This window comes from Melospiza melodia, chromosome 4, assembly GCF_035770615.1.
Source record: "Melospiza melodia melodia isolate bMelMel2 chromosome 4, bMelMel2.pri, whole genome shotgun sequence".
In the NCBI taxonomy this organism is placed as follows: Eukaryota; Metazoa; Chordata; class Aves; order Passeriformes; family Passerellidae; genus Melospiza; species Melospiza melodia.
In genome coordinates this window covers 5839274-5856555 of record NC_086197.1, presented here as the reverse complement: position 1 = coordinate 5856555, position 17282 = coordinate 5839274, and the positions used below count along the sequence as shown (strand labels likewise).

Sequence of the window (17282 nt, the reverse complement as noted above, 5' to 3'; positions counted from 1 at the left end):
ACAGCCTTCAGGTGTATCAAGCCATTCCCCCCCAGTTTCATGTCACCAGCGAACTTGCTGAGGGTGTGTTCTACCCCTTCATCCAGGCCATAGGTAAACAAGTGAAATAAGACTGGAAAAGAGAAGCTAAATAAATGTTGATCCCTGGGGAATGCCACTGACTACAGGCCTCCAGCTGGATTCTGCTCTGCTGATCACAGCCCTCTGAGCTCTGCTATTCAGCCTCACTGTCCATTCATCCCATCCTCATTTCCTGAGTTTGTCTATGAGGATGTTATGGCAGACAGTGTCAAAATCCTGCTAAAGTTGAAGCAGACAACATGCACTGCGCTCCATTGACCCACCCTGCCATGCCGTCATAGAAGGCTGTCTGATGGGTCAAGAATGATTTCCCCGTGGTGAATCCATGCTGACTACTCCTGATGACCTTCTTTTCTTCTGCATGCTTGGTGATGACCTCCAGAATGGCCTGTTCTATCACCTTCCCAGGGACGGAGGTGAGGCTGACTGGCTGGTTGTTTCCTGAGTCCTCCTTGCCTGTTCTGAAGATGGGAGTGGCATTGGCCTTCCCTCAGGCATCAGCCACCTCTCCTGTTTGCCATGACTTTAATGATGTTTGCAAGTGGCTCAGAAACAACCTCTGCCAGCTCCTTCTACACCTGTGGGTGCATCCCACCAGGGCCCATGGATTTATGGGTGTTAAATCTGTCTAGCTGTCCTCTAACCCAACCCTTCATGACCAAGGGGATATCTTCCTTTCTCCAGACTTCTTCCCTTATCTCTGAGGTCTGAGATTACCAAGGGATGAGTTCATTTTCATTTTTATGTCTTTCAATGTAAAGGACGAACCTTGTCCCAGGACTTGTTTACATTTCCTTTTCATCTTCTACCATTCTTCTTTTCTTGGTCATATCAGGATAGTCCCAATGTCTGTGCCTTCACACCTGGCACTCTTCAATACCTCCATTTTCCTCCACTCCAAATCCGTTTGGAAAAAGAAATCTCCACCTTCAAAGCTTTGATATTCTCTTCCAAATCTTTTCCTGACTTTAAAAACCTATTCTCTCAAAATGAAAAGAAGCCTTATAACCTTATGGGTAATGTTTTTTCCCTTTCTCCTCATCTCTTTGTCCTTATACCCATGACCCAGGACTTTTCCAGGATATGAGCTCTGGGAGCAGATTTTCAAAGAGAGGGATGTGATGTAGTTTCCTAACATTCAATCACTTTTAAGTACCCAAATGTCATGTGTACACTCCAAAGCATAATAACCCTGAGTCCCAGAAATACTGATGGAACCTCACATATGATGTGCCATTTTCATATTAAAGATTTATTCAGAAGAAAAATTCTCTGCAGTGTGTTTAAAATTTATTTCCATTTTTTTTTTGTCATTGTGTTACACAGGATTTCTCTCCTGTATTAAAATAGTCAATGAATGATGCATGCAATGCTGTAAAAAACTCATTTACTGTTATTCCAAGATGCATTGATTTACATGTGGATCCGTTCAACCCTTTTTAATTTGACCAGATGAAGTTTGGCATGACAACCTTTGGAAGATAATGTGATCTAACTTCAGATGTCTCCCGTGTCAATATCTAAACTCTAACTAAATTCTATAACCTGACTTAGTGGTTACAGGGAAAAAGACATTGTTAGAATGCAGTTCATCTCTAGCAGTACATTCCAGGATGTGAATCATGCCCTGAAAACAATTTTTTTTTGAATGTAAAGTGAATTGAGGATAATTGTCCCAAGAAGCCTACAATTAGCCTGACAAATCCCTCCAAAATTTTTTGAAAGAATGAGCTTACCTAAGAGGACTGTGAGTTCAAAGACAAAAAGAGAAGGTCTGTCAAGTGTTGCATCTAGACAGCACTCACAATTATTTAGGGAGCAAAATGCAAATGGGAAGTTGCAATTTTTGAAGGTTGTCAGAGGTCTACTTATGCGTTTTCCTGAAATCCAAAATAGTCACTGGAGCTAGAGATTTAATGTCTTAGAAACATTACACAGATAAAGAGAAGAAACAGGCTGTTTCAGAAAGTGGTTTTGGCCCAGAACTTTGGTATAAAATCTAAACTTTTATAGGCAGGACCTGCCTCTGTAAGCCCTTTCCTGTTGACTCTGTGAAGAATATTTTGGCATAACTTGACAATTGGCTCAAATGAGAAGTCTAATCTGTAGACCTAAATCCCACTCCTAACGTGTGTGGGGTGAACAAGTGCTTTTTCTTGAGTAAAGACTGATTTAAATAGGGCTTTTCCACCAGGAAATCAAATCCACATTCATAGTCTTATTTTAATCTCTTGGAGAATGGACCATGCTTAGTCAAAGTCAGGCTGTTAAGAAGAAGGCACCTGTGTCTCCATAGTGCATAATAATACAACAGCCTTTATATTAGGGGTTATTATAAATTTTAAATGATTATTTAAAATAATAATAATAACAACTATTATTTATTATTCCTCCTGTATAATTTTCACTAGAAACCAGAACTTCAATGGAGGATTCTGCTATAAACATGGGTGAAACCCAATAAGGCTTGCAAAGCTACTTTCCTGCACTTCTGCACAATATACATCAGGAATCTCAGCCTATCATCATCACAACCAGGCAGTAAATTGAATTTGAATATTGAGATTTTGTCAGAATACTTTTAAGACTTCAAAACTGCAGGCAGCAAAGAGTCTAACACATCTGTAGGGAAGATGTGACGGTTAATTACACTCTGAGTATCTTATTTCTACCTCTGAATTTGTCAAGCTTCATCTCCATTGCCTGGATCTTGTTATATACTTTTCTGCTAAATTAAATAGTCAATGAATATCAGAAATTCTTCCCTCTGCAAGTATTAGACTCTGATCAAGTCGGTTAACTTCCCCTTATTAAGTTAAATAGCTTGAGATTCTCTCACTTTAATTACTGTACAAGCTCAGACTTTGCACTAAGTACCTGTTACAGCAATTCAAATCAATGAAAACCACTGGAAAAAATATGAACTTACACGCTACAAAAATAAGACAGAATCAGAATAAAAGAAATCTTTCCTGACCATCCATCTTCTCATTTCTGAATAGAGGAAAGACAAAATGTGTGTCACACAAGAGAAATGACAATGGTGACAATAAATGACATGGGGAAGTTTACTGTGTACCCAAACTAAGGAAAGGATAATCTAAACCTAAGGAAAAGAAAGTGAAAAACTAAGGAAGAGAAAGTCAAAATGACAGGAAAACAACATAGAACAAATAATAGTGTTTGCTGTTCATGAATATTCTCCTCCAACTTATGACACAGTTCTACACCAATAAGTAAAATTTCCTGAGAAGTGTGTGTTTTGTCGAAGTAACATTACAAGGTACTAGTATGCAAAAAGGAAAAATGCAACCCTGAGAGAAATTTTAATAAATGAGATATTTTTTTCATTCTATCTAATAAATACATTTTAAAAAGCTGCAAATAGTGGGATGATTCAATGAAACTCAAGTTTGGTATGCCTTCAAGATCTTCTGATGGGTAGATAAATGACAGATAGACAGAGAGATAGATAGATAGATAGATAGATAGATAGATAGATAGATAGATAGATAGATAGATAGATAGATGGATGTAACTTAGATCAACAAACCTAAAATCAGTGTGCTAATTGTAGTGAAATGGAACACATCTCTGAGTTATTCAAGCTAGAATAGATAAACAGATATGATTACTTAGCTACTGTTGTCTTGGTACCATTAGTCATATTTTTCATGGCTTTGGTTTACAAAGCAGCAATATATTTTCATGAAATCCTAAAATAAGTCCAAATACTTTTGATTTATAATCAGTCAAATCTCGCTATGGGATTTGAGTTACATGTTTTAATTTGAGTTTCATGAGTGCTTTTCTTTCAATTTTTGCCCATTATTTTTGGAATGGATAAAGAAGGAGAGTGCCTGGGTTACCAGGAGATACTGCAAATCAGAGACAAACAATTATGCCTGAAGAGCACAGGGTGACAATTTTGGTGAATCCTGGTAGGGCAATGGATGTCAGGTGCTGGTTTTCCAATAGCTGCATCCAGAGTCCACAGAAATTAGAAGAAATTTTGAAAAGTTCTGGCTTGGGGGTTTAGCTATTGGGAATTGCCAAACAAGCCCAAACATCTATATTCATTTAATGTCTGATTCCTCACGAACCAGAATTTACAACACAGCGAGCTAGGGCAGAGCAAACGGCTCTAAAAAATCCCTCAAAATTCGGAGCCAGCTGAATTTTGGCGCCCATGAGCAGCACAGCAGTCCTTGATGGAGTTTTTCAGTGGCTTTAGTGTGTGATTGGAGCTGGAGCAAGCCCCACATTTGAACCTGGATAACATTGGCGTTGTGGTAATGAGGCCTGACGAGCATCTGGGCAGCGATTTGCTCACGGAAAAGGAAGGTTGGGAGCGAGCAGCCTCAAATGGCTGACCTCCTTTTGACATGCACATTACAAGCCATCATCAAATCTGACCGTAACTAAGTGCCAGGGGCTTCCAACAAGCTGTTCTGAGGTTGTTTGCTTGGAGTCCAAAATGAATAACTTTGAAATGGCTCATTCCTGCAGTGCCACGTGTTTTCAAAGCACTGACGTGATTTGTAGGGAATTTAAAACTGCGCACAGTTGATCACACAGACTGGACTTCCTCCACTCTGTCAGGTAGAGTGATTTGTCCAGAGAGAAGATGTTGGACAAGGTTTGAAGGGAAGCTGCTGGTGTTCAAAAGACAGGCTTACAGGGTTTCATGGGCTCATTCTCTGCCAGTATTTGATTGAAGACCTTCCTACATCAAGCACTGTTCAGCAAAAGTTGTAACATCTGGATTTAATAGTTAACTATATATTCAAGACTGTTCTTTATTTTGCATCCCTGAGACCCTTTGGTATTGTTGCTAGGTGGGAAGGGAAGCAAGATTAACACATAATGTGACACTAGAAACTGCGGTTGGAAAACAACAGGAATAATCTAGATAATGCACCAAGAAGATATTTCTGTATGTTTTGTGACTGGTGAGAACACACAGATGTGTGATTTTACTTCTACAGAAAAACAAGAGCGTGCTTTTTACACAAACTTTGAAGAAGATTGGAGGATATCTGACACACAATAAACTGGCTTTAAAAAGAGTCAGTATTCACCTCATTGCATTACATTTAGAAGTGCAACATAAATTATGTTCAGTTTAAACTACATGAGTTTGCTTCTTCATTTTGAGCTGGGATAGTAGAGACTAATTCCAGGGGCTGCTGTAAGAAGGTGGCATAAATTCTTTTATTATATGAGTACATGACACTAGGCTTCCTAAATAGTACTAGATGTGAATATATGGGTAAATGAATCAAACTCAAAGATCGCATTTGGCTTCAGATTTAGACTTTAAATATTGAAAATATAGAAGTAATTCCATTAAATGTGTTCCCATCCCATCCAAGGGAGAAGCATTTGGTAAAGTCAGTTAATTTATGTGGATACAATGGCCTTTTAGACACCCATAGTGGGGTGAGAAATGTATACCTAAGAGTGGAATCTTCATCTCAAATTGAATCCTTACCAAAAGTTTGCCATAAACCAGAATACATCACTTACATTAGTGCTTTCACTGTACACAGACAGTAATACTACCACCACCACCACTACTACTACTACTACTACTACTACTACTACTACTAATAATAATAACAATGATAATAATAATAGCAACAATAACAATAAAAATTCTTATGCACATTGTTAAACTGGGCAACAGATTTGTCCACCACATAAAGATTACTTGTAGGCTGTTTTCAAACAAGTTCAGCCCTGACACAGAGATAAGTTCAGTTTTTCTGTGCAAAACTCTGTCTGGACTGTCATGCCTCCTTTGCAGCAATGCTGAGCCCAAAAGATGCAGATATTAAATCTCTCTTTGCTGCTAATTTGGTTTTCCACTTTGGGTCCGTCCTACCCATATCTCTTACTTCTACCACATATTCATGACCCCAAGCACAAAAGACCTGCAGGAATATAAATTATTATTAATAAGAGTAGGCAGAGGAGAGGTTAACATCGTGGGAGATTTTGGTCAGAAACTGTGCAGTGCTGGTTTCAGCTTAAAAGAGAATAAATCTCCCATATAATAAGCTATATTAGCAACAAAAAAAAAATCAAGTAAACACTCATAGATCATGGCTGAACTATGATAATGTAGAGTTGAGAAAATATGGTCTAGTCTGCTTAAAAATCTGGCCATGCTGCTGTGCACTCGCAAGTTTCTCAAGCAGGAAATGATGGAAAGCTCCACTGATCTCAAATAACTCAATTGTTTTTCTTTTCTAATCAAATATCTTCATAGTGAGGGACCAAAAATGCATCATTCAGCATGCAATGTGGCTGTGAAAGCATGAAATATGGCACTTCACTGTTAATGTAATATTAAAGATTAAAAATGTTTATTACCTGTTATTCTTCTCTTAATTGTTTTGTGTGGAGAAAAATAGGAGTTGCTGCTTTAATGCATAAAAACCCCTCAATGTGCATTCATAGCAGAGAGCAAAGTGTTGGGGCTATGAAAATTATGTAAATGATGAATTCCAGTGAAAGAACTTTCAAACCCTTAGGGTCTTCAAACAGCATTAATTCAAGAAATTAGATACAAAATTTAACTTTTTCATGCTAATAATGATTTCATAAGGAAAAACTCGTTAGTAAAGGTGACAAATATGAAGTTCTATTCAACATTTAAATTCAGGAATCTTAGTATGCGCCCCTGGGATATATTTACTCAGCCAATGACTCTGATGTTATTAAGTAATTTATTTGAGAAAGTCTCCATTCATGAGTTTACATAAGAACAATATCAGGTTTACAAAGGCTTGTGTTGTCAGTTTAGCAAATACCTAATTCACAATGACTTTTGCTTAAGATTTTCATTAGGTTGTTCAATATTGTTTGATCGTTTAATGTCAGCTTCATAAGATCATAATTTTCCCTATATGAAAAGAGGAAATTAAAAGGAGAAATAAATTAAAAAGTGTGAACTAAACTTAAATTTAAATCAGCTTTGCCACAAAAGAGAAGAAAACAGTGTCAGCACTTGTGATTGTACTTTGCTTGGGTATAAACTATCCCCACTTAGCAATTTAATGTTTTGTTGTGGTATATTTCTATGCCAGCAATACCAAAAAATATATTGAAACATGTTGAACATATAAACATTGAAATGTTGCATTATGGTTCCATTTTTCAGGACTGATCATGTGACAGTCTCAGTTTCTGGCAGCATTACTTAGGGGGTTCATTAATTAGATAGGAAGCAAAAACCATCCAAAATCTCTCAATTTCTATTGCTATTTGTGCTGTAATCTACGGCCTCCAGCCAGTGTTGAGGCAATGTGCAAATGTAACTAAAAATGACAATTCCTGCAAGTCAAAGAGCAGAGAGAAATAACACAAGATCTGAAAATTAGGATGGTCAAAATAATCAACAGAATATTTGTCTTCCTACAGAAAACGATTCTGGTTCATCAAAGCAGAACGATTTCCCAGAAATGAGCTGATTTTACTCAACTTTCTAATGAAATACAGGCAAGCCTTGAAATCTTCATTGAAAGAATGATCTTCTTTCAATGAAGATCATTCACCATCACTCCTCAGAGATCTCCCTGATCCCAGGCCCCATACAGGGCTGTGCTGGAGGAGCTTTGATAAAATAATTGTTTGAAATCACTGCTGGTTCCTGTTACAATCTGCCTCCATCAGTTCTTCTCCTCCTCAGAATGGTTCTTGCTCTCCCATCACCCTGGTTACTGCATTCAGGGGTCTTTCCACCCTTGTCTCTCCAACTTATTCAGGCTAAAATAGCAACACATCAGCCTTGGTGTTTCCATGTGAGAGATTTCAATTTGAGCTCCAAGGCTTGTCTCTATTCCTTCATTGCACATCCTAAGACAGCTGAATCTTAAAGCACAACCTGCCTGGGTGCTAAATCTTTTGCTCTGCACCTACAGCTGGCCAGGAAGAAAATAATATCCAAATAGAAGCCCACATTACAGCAATTATTAAATTATGTCACATCTGACTGGAGTATGCAGCACCTGGAGGTTCTGATTGAGACATGGGAAGGTAAAAGTCTTTTTCTGGCAACAGATCCCATGAGAAATGAAAATAGGATGTACAAATAACACATGCAATGACTGTCTTGTCTGTGACCTACCTTTCCACTAACCTAGATGCCTCTTAAATCTTTAAATTCTGTTCTTAACTGAATTCATATAGAATGAGAGGGAGCAGGCAGGCCAAGTTGGATTTGGTCATGTTTATTAACAGTTGTCATTCAGTTGTAACTACATTTGTGTGTTCTCTGGCAGAGTGGTTCTCTGACATTTTAAGGACTTCTGAAAGGCAGAAGGGCTCTAATCTATATGAAAATAATGTCAAGGTAAATTGGATAGTCACAGAACAGGAGTGGGTACTCTAAGAGAAATCACAAGGCCTGAAAGGTAATGATCTTGGAACGGACTTTCTTGCAAGGTAGGAACTCTCAAGAGGAAATCAAAAGTCCTTATTGGAAAACTGAATAGAGGAGATGAGAAATGATACAGAATTAGGCAGAGATTCATAAGTAAAGTAGGATGTTGAAACTATGAAATTATTTTACTGGATCAGTACTAAGGTTCAATTTGTGTAAGGGAGAGAAGGCAGCTTGAGATGATTTCATATACAGACAGGAGAGACAAGAGGGATTTGGCAGCAAAATCTCTGAAAGAAAGTTAATAAGGGGAAGTATCTGGAAGTAAAAATAAAATCACTATATGCTGTGCTTAGAGATAGGTTACCATTCACCAAGAAATATTACCATTCATGTGATTAGTGCCGAAAACTGAAAGCAGGAAGCAGGAAACACATAAGGAATGGGTTAATACTTTTGTAATAAAACCCATTCACACATTTAGGAGGATTGGTTTTATTTCTCCAGAAACACCAACTCCAGAAGTCTTTATTATTAAAGCATTAGGTAAAACTGGACTGGTTTAGTAGAAGTTATAAGAGCACAGGAAAACAGTGTAATCTGCATAATGTGGGTACCCACAGGGACTGCAGGAAGAGTTAGAGACTCATGATTGCCTTCCCTTCTTCAAGGCTAAGGATTAACTGTTCATGGTACTGGTGGTTTTTGCTACCTTCCTGCTCATATCTTTAATAGCACACATTTAAAATGAAGCCTTTTTGATGGCTCTCAAACTTGAGTTGGACGCAAAGCTAGTGAGGGAAGATGTTTTCTCCTATTTATAAGTGATCTCATCCTTATGCTAGTCCAACTGGACTGTAAAGAGCTGATACTCAGAGTCAAGGAGGTAGGATTTATTCAAGTGCAGGAAATTGAGGAACAAGGCCTGACACACCTCTCTTCACAACAAACCCAATAAAAAGTGCTACTTTAGCATAAGGCTTAAAACAGAATCAGCCCCAGCAAGTAATGACCTCTCAATCTGTAACTTATTAAAAAACCCAAAGTAGAAGAAATAATATTTATCCATTGGATGAAATTACCAAGTATTTCCCAGCAAAAGTAATTCCAAACATTGTTAGACCAGTTTCCCTTACTGGATCAATCAATTGATCTGTCTATATTTATATCTATGCATACATAAATATATACATGCCCATCCTAAAAAGGTTTCTGGGGTTTCCAGTAAAGAACACAGCAGTTATTTACAGAAATATGATGTAACCTACGTGGTTAGAGCACATTATTTAAGGAAACTATCTATGATTTATAGCAGCAAATAAATAAGGCAAAATTTGTTTAACATACCTCAGCATTAAGTATTTCATGCATTAATTGTCTCCAAAGTCTGTTCCATTTGTTATCTAACAAGGTATGTTCCATTATTATTTCTATCCAGTTCATTGCTTCACTCTATCTGTTCTTTCAAAATTAGCTTGTCTAATCAGAAACTGCTTTGGCTGGTAGTTCATTTCACATAAAAAGGAGGAATTCTTGTTTACTGAGAAAGTAATTGGATTATAATTTTGAAAAGAAAGAAATATAGATTGCAATAAATTATTTTATAAAAAATACATGAGAGTGTGAAAACTAGCAAACCCAAGACAAATTAAAAGCTCTAATGAATGAAAAGGCTATAAATAGAACATGCAACTGGAAAGAATAATTCATCATTGTAACTTACCTACTCCTTGTTATTCTGTTGAAAAGAGCTGAATATCTAAGGAAAGAAGAAAAAATGTATTTATCAAATGATGATCAAGAAAATATGTATATTAGCTGTCACTTTTCTTCTAGCTCTTTAGCTCTTGTAAATGTTATGAAACCTTTATTACAGAAAGAAAAAGAAAAATTTAACCACGTTTGGGAGTGTACAATTCCATTTCGGTTATTTATTAAATTCTGTTGATAAGTTTGCATGATCATGGGTAGACTAAACTAAAGTTGCATGCATGACTTTGTTGCTTGCATCAGTTTATATTTAAGTGAAAACAACAAAATTATATTCAAAACACTGACCAATATATTGGGGCTGTTTATAGAGCTGGTCCATCATGTATATTTTATTATTTATCAACATTTCAATTCATATCAAACTGTAGAACTTTTTTTTCTTTTTTTTTCCTTACTACCTAAAAATATTTTGTTGCTAATGGTGCTCTTTCTTTGTGTGTATGTTTTAAATTGTTTTTACCTAAAACAAGTAAAACAATGAGTATTAAAGATATGAAAAGTAATGGACATGAGCTAGGAAAATTGTGTAAAGGAAAATAAAACACACTAAAGAATGTGTGAAATTGTAGCAGATCAGATTTAGAAGTTAGAATACACATTATATTATATTATATTATATTATATTATATTATATTATATTATATTATATTATATTATATTATATTATATTATATTATATTATATTATATTATATTATATTATATTATATTATATTATATTATATATTAAATATTACATTAAATATTATATTAAATATAATATGATTTTATATTATATTATAGGATATTACATGATATTATATTATATTATTATACTGTACTGTTGCATACAGTAGAAAAATTGAGTGATTGTTATAAAATTCTGAAGTACTAGGAAAAACTTGTACTCTCAGCTCTCACCTGTTCTACTGATTAACACCTTGAGTACTTTCTTTTTGTAGACCTAACAAAAAATACAAAATTAAATAAATACACTAAATTATGTGAGCTAAATTGTTATAGATTTACATTTATTTAGCCTGATTTTATTTATCTGAAAATCATTCAGGTTTTCCTTTTATTTGAATTGCATTTATGATACCAATTCAAGCTTTGATCTTAAATTACACTTTTGGGGCCTGAAGTAATAACAATTTTGGATTACAAGGATCCAGTTCTTATCTACATACCAAACAGGTTGTTTATAGTGCAGTTTGTTCAGTGAATATACTCAAATTTAGCACAGGGAGATTGATAAAGGTAATCAGAAAATACCATATTGGCTTAGAATAAAGATGAAAGCAAAATGCACCTGACTCAGTACAGATAGGAGTTAAATGCCAGATTATCCACATAAGTGTGTCAGTAAGAGGAATTTCATGCATGACAGATGCTAGAATGGGCATTAAAATGGTCAGGACAAAAATCAGTAAGTGCCCCAATAATGCACATTTGGGCTAAAGCAAATGTAGGATGTCACAGGCAAATTCCCACCAACTTCAAAAAGTTATTTGCATGCTCAAAGTTGGGCTTATATGTGAATGAGATAAAAACATTAGGAGGTTATTAATACTCACTTGAGGTGTCTATGTTTAGAAAGCAAAATCTTATCATGCTACCAACACCATGGAACTCAAAAGGTGTCATGAAATGACTGGATGGGATTTTATTTCTTTCAAAGAAAAATGTAGCTAAAGAGGATGATAGCCATAACCCAGGTCCTACACAGGCCTTGCCCATCACAGCTGCAAGGAAAGAAAATTTTTGATGTACTGAGAGGTGGATGCTGTTACTATTCCTTTGGTGACTGGTGTGGAGCTTCATTGAAGAAAATGATATTATAGAATCACAGAATGGTTTAGGGTGGAAAGGACTTTTAAAATTCATCTGCTCCAACTCCTTTGCAATGCAGGGACACCTTCAACTGGATCAGGTTGCTCAGAACCCAGAGCAACCTGGCCTTGAATGTTTCCAGGAATGGCATTGTCCCACTTGAGAAAAGAAATTTTGGTACCTGAGCCAATGGCTACTTAGGAGAATGTAGGAGTTGAATAGCATTTGGATATGAGCAACACAGAAATATCACTGTTGTTCAGTCAATATGAAATATTTAAAGCAGAGAATTTCCATTCATTAATCTAAATACAAAGTAACCTTGTGCCTGCTCTCCAGATTCAGATCATATGGAAAACAAGTTTGACAGTGATGTAGAGGCTCTCAGGCTGTTCCAGTCACCAGCTTTAGGTTTCTGTTTTAGGACAGGGAAAGCATAATCCTACTTGAATATGCAGTCCATGAAAATCCTCAGCTAAACATTGGTGATAGGAAGTCCCAAAACGCAGGCAAGCTGTGACAAGCATCACAAATGTTTGGAATTTTGCAATTTGTGTTAAAGTGATCCAAGCTGAGCATGCCAAAAACAAGGGTGAAACTACCAAGGATTTTATTACTGCAAAAGTAATATAAACCTCAGAATTATTGGCATATGTTTTCTAGACTGGTAGTTTGTTTATATTTTTTTTTTTGGGTATGCATTTTTGTGGCTCGAAAATTTCCCAAAATTAAATCTTCTGGTGTGGTGCCTGTGTGTTGTTGCCTTGATTAATTAAGTGAGCCATGAACCAAAAGTCCTTTTTCCTCCCCCAGTGGTTGTTCACTTCATGTGTATCCATTTCTTGGTTTCCCATTTGCCTCTTGTCTGTTCTGCTGTGCCCTTCCAGCTCCTGCAGGGTCCATCCCCTTCCTCGCCTGCCCACACAGAACCAGGCTCTCAGAAGGGCTCTTCAATACCACCATGATGAAAGTTAAACCAAGATAAATAAAAACCCCCACAAACCATCTGTGAACTGATTCCTGTGCTGCAGTCCCACTCTTTGACCGACTCACATCAGAAATCAGATGAGAGTATAATTTACATATTTAAAAAATCTAAATTAGGTCAATTTTTTTTTTAACCTTGATAATATCAGACTTTGAGGATTCCTTGAACAACAGCTCTACAACAAATTGATCTGTCTGCCTACTACATTCAAAAAAATTGATTTTCTTTTCCTGAATGGAAATGTTTCTTTGAAAAGAATGAATTCAATTTGTGACACACTCTGTGAGTGTTCTGCATCTGATTCTGAGGTTTTAGAATTTTTTAAATCAATAATAAAACAATTTTAATTTGGCTTAACTTTGTAGGGCATGTGTACTTTTAATTTTCAAAGATTATGAGATAAAGAAGTGGTCCAGGACTAAGTCCTCTGAGTCATCTGACTTCTCATTTGTCTATTTTGGGCTTCTCAGTCTTCCTGATCTAAAAATTCCTGGGTTTGAATCGGGAATTCTTAGCTCAGATAAACAGAGTCAGACTTTTGCTCTGAACTGAGACCACCAGTCTGTGAAGAAAAATCATCATGTTATTATAAAGCAGATACAGTCCTATAACAAATCCAGATATTTAAACCTATGAAGCTTGGGGCTATAACCACCACCTCACCAGTGAGCTCTGTAATATCTCCATTCCCATATCTCCTTCCTCAACGAGAGGAATTCTTCAAAGAAACTCTTCAGCAGCACTAAAAGCTTCATGCAGTTCAGGGACATAACAGGTTAGCTGTTCTGGGCTACAGGTGTTTCCAGATAACCTCTTTGAGTTGGCACCATGGTTATTTATTGGTGCCCAAAATCCCTTTCCCCTCAAGAGTTTCTTCACTAGAACCCCATGCAACACCAGTGATACAAGAGGACATGGTCTCAAGCTGCACCAGGGGAGGTCCAGGTTGGACATCAGGAGGAATTTCTTCACTGAAATAGTGGTCAAGCACTGGAAAAGGTTGCCCAGGAAAGTGGAGGATTCACTGTCTCCCTGGGACTGTCCAAGAAATGACTCAACATGGCACTAAGTGCTATGGTTTAGTTGACACAGTGGTGTTTGCTCAAAGGTTGGGCTCGATAATCTCAGAGATCTCTCCCAACCTTTAGCCTATGATCTACTGTAACATCAGTACAGTGATGATAGCTCCAGCTGAGATAGTCTGGTTACTTTTGGCTGTCAGAGTTCACTGGTTGAGAAGCTTTTATTCAATTTAGTCATTCGATTATATAATTCTTAGAATTGCAGGGAAAGAATAGGGTGGAAGGAACTTCGAGAAATCTCGTCCAATGCTCACGTGTTGCTGCCAGTAAATGAAGGTTCTTTGATAAACTTCCGACAGAATTTGACTCTAAGCACAGTTGTCACCTCTTGTAAATGCAAATTGAAATGTGTTAAACTATCCCGATGGTAATTTAAGAGTATTTGTCTCCTTTTACAAGAGTGCAGCATGCAGAAGGTCAGATTACATGGGTCATCCACATCAGCATGTCCACAGTGTGTCATCCACATCAGCATGTCCACAGCCAGCACCCAGGGAGCCCAGGGATGAGTTCTCAGGCTGCACAAAAGACACTTCATACTGCTAATAATCCATAGCTAGAGGTAAAGGTTAAATGCTGAGCATTATTGGGATACAGTCCTTTATACTTCACTTAATTAATTGAATTTGTTTAATTAACAATTTACACACCTGGAGAGAAATATAAAATCTATCGTGCTGTTTGGCACTCTGCCTAAATTGGAAATTACCTATACGTCCTCTAGTCCATATTAAGTGGGATTTACTTTGGACACAATTGCTGTTAACAATTAGATAGAGAAATTGTATTTTTTTTGAGGCCCATTTTCTAGACTCATACATTTTTCCATTTTCTAGACTCTGATAAAGAAACTCTGGTAAAATTTTTTATCCATACAAACATCTGAAAATAAATGAAATCCTGAAAACTTAGATGAAAGTATTTTTATTATTGATTTTAAACTGTGCTTCTCTGTGCATAACGTAAATTTTCACCCAGATACAGAAATGAGAGACAGAAACTTGCCAGCCTATTTCACATTCGAAGCAGACACACCAGAGTCACAAAACCAGATTGTTTTGCCCGTAACTGGAAGGCTGAAGAGCAAAATCTCATTAAGATTGGTATATGGAAGGAGGTTTACAAGCCATGCATATCCATGAACAGGTTAGTTTAAATGCCTGAGAAATAGATGGCTTTTCAAATATGTGGCTGACAGTCATGGGTTCAGAAATACAAACTAAGATGAACTAAAAGCTTGATACTCAGAAATAGATCTGTCTGGGAAATGGTGTTACGGAGAAATGAATCTGCATTGCAGCAGGACTGCTTCTTAAAACCAGTTCTGATCTTCCCATGGTTTGGTAACATGGGTTTATCCCTGGCATCCTGGTGGATTTGGGTCTGATGCATGTGTTCTCACACAGCACCTCTGAAAATCTGATTTGCATGAAGTAATGCTTGCCTAAGGTATTTAAAAGATTTGTCAACAGGAGGAATATTACTGCTGAAGGAATATTCAAAAGGCTTAGGCTTTCATGCGGTGCACTCTGTAAAATCACACTTGCTCATGAAAGTAAAGCACATCTTTGCAGTGGTTATTTCCAACAGCAAGTAGTTGGTGCCATTTTCAGATTTTATTTGGTTACAATTGTCTGCTACAGATATTATTTGCCCCTCTTGCTTTCTAGATCCTCTCAATGCTAGGTAACTGCATACACGCAGAGGAGAAGGTGGAAACAGAACTTACCCTTGATGTTTGCTGCCAGCCCTTAGGCTTCTCCTGAAAGCCAGGAGGAAATAAACCCAAGACTAGGTTCTAACAGCCTTGGTTTTATAGTTTAGACTGGTATCTCATGGGTATTTACTCAATAATTCATCTGAAAAATGAAGAATTGCCTTATTGAATGAATCTCTAAGCAGGTAATTGTTGGTCTGTATCCTCTGATAAGACCACATTGGCCTTGACTGGATACTGAAAATAGCATAGGTGTATGAAGTCATTTATTTAATTATTAATTCAAGGTTAGAACGCTAATAGAAAAATCAACACAAGCTATTGCTATGAAGATATTAAGCAATCAAAATATTCGGCTTTTATACTAAATAAATTCCTAATAAACACCACACAGACCAAATATAGAAGAACAAAAGACACAAAATCATTGCAAATTAAGTCCATTTTTCATTAAGTTTGTCACATGTGAACTCAGGTATGTTTGAACTTTGCAGTCATTGTAGTGCATTCAAAAAATAATACTGCAAAAATTTCCATGGCTTCAATAGAATCTCTATTGTATTAGTAAGTGAACTCTCCAGTGGCCAAAATAATATCTGTAAATACCCATGAATTTTGACCCAAAATGTGGCAACCTGGCATGATTAAAAGCTTTAGATTCTCAAAGAGCAACATGACTAAAGCAGGACTGTAGCTTTGAGTGGCACCTCACTGTTTTCATTTGCCGGTATTGTTATTTTCCAAGGTAATATTTGATTTACAAGAAAAATGCTTTAAAGTCCCACAGTAAGTCCTACAATGTATCCACAAGTATAAAACCCTCAAATTGCCGTCATTTGTCAAATGCTAAAGCCATACCTTAGACTATTCAGTGGCAAAGCAGGAATCTAATGATGTCAGCAGGAAGGAGGGAGGTGAGATTTATAGAGGTTTTAGAGGCGATACCTCTTGTCTCTCCTCCTTGTCCCCCTTCTGGCTCCCTTTAATTCAGCACCTTGGCCACAGTAATGCAGTTAAGCTTCAGTTTATGGCACAGATGCCTCATAAATCCAGTCTCCATAATTTCATTGCAAGCTCTCTCACGTTAGTAATTTGAATTGATTTTAAATTCCAAATTATTGTGAAGACGTTGAAATGCAGAGCTTTAATGTTAACCCAACTCTCTCCTTATGCTACTCTTTCCCTCCCAAACTGTCATGGTTTTTCCCTTGTTTACACAATAATTTCCTTGATTTTTTTTCCCCCTGGCTGTGGCTAAGGTTCAAACACAGAAGGAAAGCATTTTTGGATGGAAATAACAACGAATACAACCTAGATCTGAAATAAATTAGATGCGAATGTGAACAACACTTTATGGATAGGTGATTACGCCAAACCAATGTTTTCCATTTTTGTTTACTTAATATAATTCCAAGTTGTAAAATAAAAAGTATAAAAACCC

At 36.7% G+C, this 17282-nt stretch overlaps 1 protein-coding gene across 1 annotated transcript in view; it reads right to left on the bottom strand.

Annotated features, from left to right (window-relative positions):
• The window catches only part of CELF2 (CUGBP Elav-like family member 2), a 550999-nt gene that overhangs the window by 443601 nt on the left and 90116 nt on the right, over positions 1-17282 (bottom strand). Inside the window, exon 2 of the mRNA XM_063153712.1 lies at positions 10194-10229. The gene's annotated coding sequence lies outside the window, so the exon portion shown is untranslated. The remainder of the gene's footprint in view (positions 1-10193; positions 10230-17282) is intronic.